The sequence below is a fragment of the Heterocephalus glaber genome, unplaced genomic scaffold, assembly GCF_053883595.1.
Source record: "Heterocephalus glaber isolate CG9 unplaced genomic scaffold, H.glaber_assembly_v1.0 deba00001755, whole genome shotgun sequence".
In the NCBI taxonomy this organism is placed as follows: Eukaryota; Metazoa; Chordata; class Mammalia; order Rodentia; family Bathyergidae; genus Heterocephalus; species Heterocephalus glaber.
In genome coordinates, this window is record NW_028258453.1 from 3,164,529 (window position 1) to 3,172,569 (window position 8,041).

Genomic DNA, 8,041 nt, shown 5'->3' on the forward strand with positions numbered 1-8,041 from the left:
ATATTCCAGACTTATCTGTGTGTCAAGTTCTTTCCCCCTGCTTGGAAAGTTTTCTCCCATCATTTTTCTGAACAATATTTTTATGTCATCTGCACTCTCTCCTGTTTCTTCGTTGACTCCAGTAAATCTTATGTTATTCTTCTTTGCATCTTCTAGCAGCTGCTGCATTGATTTCTCATGGTCCCTTACAATTTTGAAGCAATTTTTCTTTTATATACTCATTGCAATCTTATCTTTTATATCTGAAATTCTGACTTCACATTAGCTCATTCTGCTCTGTAGACTATCAGTGGAGTTTTTAATCTCCTGGAAATCTGTTTTATGGATTCCATTTGTTTCTTATATTGCAATTCTATCATGTTCTTCAGCTTCTCTCTAGATTTATTAATCATGTCTTGCACTATGAGCACAATCTCTGCTTTTCTCTGGGAAATTAATTCTGATTTCATTTTTTCCAGATTCTCTTTTGTTGCCAGTTCAGGGAGTCCAGGTGCCTGAGTATCATAGTGTTCCATATCATTTCCATTTAGGGTTGCTTTAGGTGATGTAGAAGCCTTGTTTTGAGACTTTTTTACATGTTTTCACATTTTGATGTGTACCTGGGGGTTGACGGGGTTGTTGGTACCTATGTGGATCATCGCCTCTGCATTGGGAGTGGTGGAATGGTGGCCTAGAAGACGCTTCTTCTGGGTTGGGATTGGTGGACTGACAGCCCGGAAGCCCCTTCCTCTACACTGGGAGTGGTGGAATGGTGGCCCAGAAACCCCTTCCTCTGTGCTGGGAGCCTCAATATCTAATTGTACAAGTGATAATTTAATATCCATTTCACCCCCCCCAGAAAGTAATTACCATCTGATTTATCATTGCTTGATTACCCACTGTGCCTGCTACAAGTAAGTCCTTAATATACATCAACTGAAAGAATGAATGAATGGATGGAAAATATATGTTATATGTGCTCAAATATTTCCCATTTGAAGTTTACATTTTGAAAAAATTTATCCAATGCCAGGCATCCTAGTAGGCTCTACATAGAAACAACATTCATAATCACCTTCATGGAGATTTTGGTAAATGATGAGACACACAGAAATTAGGTTGATAATTTAATTAAATTCTCTCCAGTGGTTTTTAGTGTTATGAAGGGGTGAGTAGTTTGCTGAGTTAGCCTTTGAAACCTGCTTGACTCATAACACAGACATAGTTTTGGTACTAGGAGAACATAGTTCTTAATGCTTGGGACATGATTTTTTTGCCTTTATCTTGAGCTGTGAGCTGTGCAGAATGGTGAAGAATTATATATTTAATGACTTGCTCCATTGACCATGTTGAACCACTGAGTTCATGTCCCACGACCTGGACACTTGGTTGAACTGAATAAAAGTTGAGCTGGAGGGATAAAGCTCTTGATACTTTGTATTGAGATTCTTCTACTTTGTTGATTTGGACATGATGCTGTTGTGTTTGAGTTAGCTGGTTATTTAAGTAGGATGAAACTCTGGAAAGGGTAAACTGAATCCCTAAAAATAATCATAACTATTGATGGACTCATTACATGGTCAAACTAGTATAGAAAGCCTGCCACTGACATAGTCTTCATTACTGAAATCCTGGCTCCATCTTATTCCAGAACCTACAGGTAAGAAAGCAGCTACATATATCTGGAAAGTTGGATTAAGTCTTAGGAATATGGGTCAACTGCAAAACTTTGAATGGGGAATGATTTGGTGAACAGGAAAAAGCTTTAATACCAGCCTCTAATGCAATAGTGATTCTACTCTATTTTATATACTGTTTTCTGACATAAACATTTGAAATGATAGCATTATTAAATAGTTGATGCAATAGAAACTCAGTGAAATGATGTAATTTATCTAACATAGCAAAATTTCTTAGTGATATTATTCAATCTAGAGATTAGTGATACTTCTGCTATATCATGCTACTTTACCTTTTCTAGTGTCAGCTGATTCACAATCAACTCTTACTTAATTGTGCACACATATTAAGCACACTGTGCTTTGTATAGAGCAAACCATTTATCACAATTTATAAGATACATACTGTGTACCTCCTTTTCTTTACTGGCAATTCCAGTATACAGAATCAAAAGCTGCTTGAAAGGGAAATGGGATTCTACAACACTGAGTCTTCACTCATCCCTTCCTTATTCCTTATGAAAGGGGAACCATTTCTAAAATTATTGCTTGGCTTGTGAGATAATTATTGGGCAAGGTAGGAATCCATGTTCATGAAATTGCCTGAAAGCATGTATCAGCATGGCAAATATCTGAATCATACAGTCTGCTAGAAGATAATACCATCCTAAGATGGGGTGCAGGAATCAGGTAGCAGTGTCTGCTGAAACTCAGCAGGTAAATTCCAAGATACAACCAGGATTCATTGAAGTGTCCTACATTGCAGCATTTATCACTACCCCAGCTTTTAATACCATGTTGCCTTTCTCTGATTTCTTTATCTGAAAAACATAGATAATAACAGTACCTACCTTGAAGGCTCTGGTAGGACAAATTGGGTAAAATCAGTTGAAGAATTTAGCAGAATTCCTGACATAGGTTCAGTAAGTCTGTAGCAATTAGATGATAACATTTGAAAAGGATTATTATGTGCTCATTTTAAAGATGAGAACCCAGGAGACCAGAGAGACTATGCCACAGGTAGAGGATACTAGAACCAGTATTTGAGCAAAGGACAAATGGACTATAAATTGCATTAACAAATATCATTCATTTCTTTTTTTTGTCATTCATTTCTTAATGGAGAGGGTATAGAAAAAATATATACTCTCTAAACATTTCCTTCTTCAATTTTCTGTTGCATACTTGAGAAGAGAGGGAGGAGGAAATGAACAGTTTAACCCCGATTAACACAGTATGACATATGCAGATCCATTTCCACATTTGAGTGAAATCAGTTATCAAAGGATACAAAGAATCGAGTGGCTCTTGGCAGAACTGAGCCAGAGAAATGGTAATGGTGATAACTAGAATAGATATTGGCTGCTTTTTTTCTAAACTCCATTTCTACCAACCAAACAGGAAGTTTGGTCTTATCTGAAAGTGAGAGGAAGAAGTGAGTTGGAGAGTTTAAAATTATGACGAAACCACCAGGTCTCTCTGGGCAGAAATCAAACATCACCTGCAGTCTTGAAGATGAGCCATGTCATCATTCACGATGCGGACTCCAGTGAAAGGAATAGGATGTAAGGAGGAAGAGGAAAGGAAAGGAGGAAGAGAAGAAGGGGGGGTGGAGAGAGAGAGAGAGAGAGAGAGAGAGAGATTTTGCAAAATAACTAGTAAATTGTTTTTGTGAAAACATGCTTCCACTTCACCAAAATAAAAGGTATTCACAAGGAGAAAATCCAAGCCCCAAGATATAGCTTAACTACTGATCAGCAATCTTCTGTGAGCTCAGAAATCCACAGGACACTCTGCAACCTTCAAATCTGCATTTTCTGCCCTTCCCTCTCCTCAGAGATGCACCCACTTTCAATGTCTCTTGGCTGATTCCATGATTATGTAGCCCAACCAAAGCAAAACTGTACTTTGTATTTTCCTATGAGCCAATTCTTGTACAGCTTGGTTAATCCTGCTCTAGAATTTGAAAGTATAATGTGGGCCATACCAGGAGAGAAATTTTAGTTTCAGCAGCAGTACTTGATTCACATAAAACATGTGCTTCTTTGTATAAATGAAGCAGGCCTTTTGGCTTGGAAATAAGATCATCTCCCTCACCCCCTGACATAACAGACACATTTAGTGTGTTAAAATATGATGGCAGTGAGGAAGAAATGCAACCGTGACCTGCCGTGAAACTATCTTCAGTACCTATAGGAGCCAAGTTCACACAGGTTTTCATCTAAAGGCACTATGAGGATATTGATGCACATGATGTTAAATAGACTCTGCTCATTCTGCCAGATGGAAAGGTAATTCAAAGTGATTTCCAAGTTCCACCCTATAGATTTTACAGCAGTCTTCTGGTATAAGCCATTACCCCTTTTCCCTTTCTTTGTTCTTGCATGGTATATTGATGTAGCAGCCTGTAACACCTAAGAAATCCACAATAATGCTTTTGAAATAAGTAGATAAATAATGAATGGGTATTGGTTTGTGTCAGCCCTATTCATGGAGAAAGAACAAAACTTAAAACAGTTTTGTGAGTCTGAGTTTAGCAAGATTCAAGCTATCAGTCATAGAAAGGTATGGGCTGTCTCAGAGGAGTCTTCCGAAGGGAGGTACCAGAATAGAAGAACCATGGTCTGCAGTCATGGTCAGCACCTTTCACTGTTGGTCCTGAAGTTCACTTTCACCAGAGAGATATAAGCCTGGTTAAGGTCCTGAGTCAGGCTAACCAAAGGCATGCAGGACTTATGTATAAATTGCTCACTGAGCCATGGCTTTACAGAAAAATAGAATCACAAGAAAGACATAGTCCTCTGGGAGTATGTTTTCCTGGTATAAAAGCAATGTGGGAAGCAAAGTCATTTGTACTTTGCATTGTAAACATCTAGACAAAGGCAGAAGAAAATTGAATTTTCCTCAAAACTTCTGTCATAAAATTACAATATTGTACAGTCTCTATGAGCATTATTTAGTAATAATACTAAGCACAACACAAATGATGATAACAATAAGCACAAAGCCTTGTTGCTCATTTTATGCAGTGTGTTCTAATGAAAGAACAGTGAAAGGTTGTGTGAGAGAGAGAGTTATTCTCCTTGGATCCCAACATTTTTGAAAACACTACAGACATTTTTCTTTGGATATCTTTTAATCTGGCCCTCTGTTTCTATGCTTCCCTTAGATATATTAATCTTATTAATGAAGAAAATATTGGTATATTTACTTGTTTGGCTCTCAAAATTTACTCTTCATTTTGTCCATAGAGATGACCTATCACTGAAAGTATTTGATTATTGGGAGAATCACTATTGGTATTTCATTTTATAGCTATAATGATAGAAGCCATTTTGTTCTCAGAACCCCTAGTTATTGACTTTATTGGACTGGGGAAGTGGGAGGGGTAGGGGTAAAGAAAGAAGGGAATGGAATTAATGAGAGAAAAAGAAAAAATGGAAACAGACTTTGTAGATAGGGAGGGATGGAGGGGTTGAAGGGAGGCCAGGGGAATAGGGAAAAAATAAGAACCAAGATGGATTATGTAAAGGTGCAAATTTCCAATGATGAATGTCATTATATTGTACATCTTAAATGCACCAATAAAATTAATAAAAATTATTTTTAAAGCTCTATCTCTAGTTCCACAGAGCACACACAGACTGCGAATAAGGAAACCCAAGGACAAAGTGTCAGTTGTTTATAATTTTTAAAATATATAATATATATCAAGAATAAATATAATAAAAATGTTACCTTAGCTTTGTATATACATGTTCATTTTTTAATATAACTCAATGAAAAAGTCCTAGGCCCTTAAATATTGATAATAACTTCTTAATTTTAAGTGAGGAAAGTAGTATCTATGGGCGGAATAGAAGCTTTCTGCCTTCATCCTCCTGCAGAAGCATCAATTTGGATAACTACTGATGGAGGAAAGCATCCATGAGAGTCCAGAAGTTAGGAGGGGAAGGTTTCAGCAGATGATTGGAGTAAAGAAGTCCAAGAATAGAAGCACCGAAGAGGGCAAGAACAATTCCAGCTTACCCAAGATGCAGCTCCCCTGAAGCAGCAGAGCTCTGTGCAGTCAGCCTCTTTCTTGGTTCATGATTCCTTCCATAGGGGATGAGAGAGCAACAGATGGGCATCTGGTCTTCCCAGCCAATGCAGGATGTTTCCCAGGGACTCACTTCTTTCTTGACCCAGAAAGAATACTGAGATGATCAGCAAAGGTGAGTTGTTGGAAGAGAGTAGGAGAAGAGATGTCAGGATCCTACTCACTGCCCTGTGGGCTCCATCAGGAGGCTCATCCATGAGTCCCTTGGGATATATCACCTGTGGATCCCCAATCTGTCCCATGGGGCCCCCAAATGCTCCATGTACCTCACCCATCTCCTAAGGCCAGCTCACTAACCACCCCGTATGTGTGGGCAACCATCTCACAGACAGCTGGCTTGACCACAGCACTGGGAGAAGGTGCACAAATTTGAACTTTTCAGAGCACTGCCCTAGTGAAAACCAGTTGGAGGCTCTAACAACATGGCTTGATTTTCCAGGATGGAAAGAAGACACATAATCTTAGAAACACCCGTCCTCCAAGAGGTTATAAAAGGTATGGAGTAGGTGTACACATAGAAAAACTCTGAGACAGCCTCAGAATTCTTAGTTGGGATGTTTGGTGAGGCTTTTCCTCCTAATTCTAGTCAGTAAGAGTGGAGAAAGTCACTGCTTCTTCAAAGTAAAGGAAGGAACACAGGATTCCAAGGAATTTCAAAAGCCAAGGACACATGACACCCCCAAAGGAATATCATAATATTCTAGTAAAACTGGTCCTAAAGAAATCAAGATCTATGAATCACATGACAAAGAATACAAAATACTTTTTTCATAGAATATCTGTGAGCTATAAGAGAAGAGATACAACAGAGTGGTATCAGAAAAATTATACATGAGCAAAATATAAAGTATTGTTAAATAATTAAAATCATAAATGTTAGCCAGACAGAAATTTTAGTACTAAAGAAAGCAATGAGGGTGATGAAAAATGCCATAGAGAGTGCCAACTGCACACACAAATACACACACACACATACACACAAAGAATCTGTAAACTTTTCCTCCTATTTAAAATTATCAATTATTCATTTTAATAATTTTAATCCTTAATTACACTTTCAGTTTCTCACAGTAGAGAAACTATTCAGGAAAAATTCTGATAAAAGAAAAAAATGGAAACAAAGTCTATGTAAATAGGGAAGGGTGGAGGGGGTGAAGGGCACACAGGTAATGGGGAAAAAACAAGAACCAAGATACATCATGTACAGGTACAAGCACCCAATGATAAATGTAAATGTATTTTATACCTAAAAATAAAAGAATTTAAGGGAAAAAAAAGAATCTGTAAACTCAAAGACAAAATGTTTGAAGACACTTGTAAGGGAGAAGAAAGAAACTTGAAAGGAATGAAGAAAGCATTTAGCATACATCAATGGAAGATCTCACATTTGCATTATGGAATTTCCAGGAGGGTAGGAGAAAAAGGGGTAGAAACTTTATATAAAGAAACAATGAATAAGCCTGGCATGGTGATACATGTCTGTAATCCCAGGATTCTGAAAGACTGAGACCAGAGGATTGCAAAATTTCAGGCCAAGACTGGGAAAGTTAGTGAGATCCTGTCTCAAAAAATAAAGTAAAATAAAGCTGGCAGTGTGAAGACCCTGGGGACAATCCCAAATCATATACATATATATAAAAAGCCTGGAGGGAGATATGGACATCCACACATGAAGTTCAAAAGTCTCCAATAGCATTCAACCAAAAGAAGATTTCATTAAAACATGCTGTATCTCTTAATAAGACTATTTGTTTGTAAACCTTAAAATAAGATCCCAGCCTTCTTATTTAATAGCCATCCAACAGTGGCTATTCTTATTTTTTCTTTCTGCTATATCTTAATTATTGACAGAACTGTTTTGACTAGGACTCAGCCTACTCTTGCCTGGGAATATTTCTCTATGGCTTCTGACACTGCCTTCTGAATCAGTCCCCCTTTTTCATTAAATGTCTCTCAAGTTGCACACCATCGCTTTCTCTTTACTCAATTTGTTAGAAGTGAGTCACTAAGAACTGTACACATTGAAATGGAAGGCAATTACACTCCATTCTTGAAGTTACTTGTGGGCATGTTTTTCATGATTGAAAAATCCTTTAATATTTCTTTTTTGTTTGTTTTTATTTATTTTTTAACAGTACATATTTGTAGTACATGCTGTTTACAATCATCCTGGGGTGTGGGTACATGTACATAATTCAGCTTGATTCTTTTTTTAATCCCCCTTCTCATTCCCTCCCACTCTCTCTCACTCCTCTTTTTAAACAACCAGGCTTTCTGTTCTCAT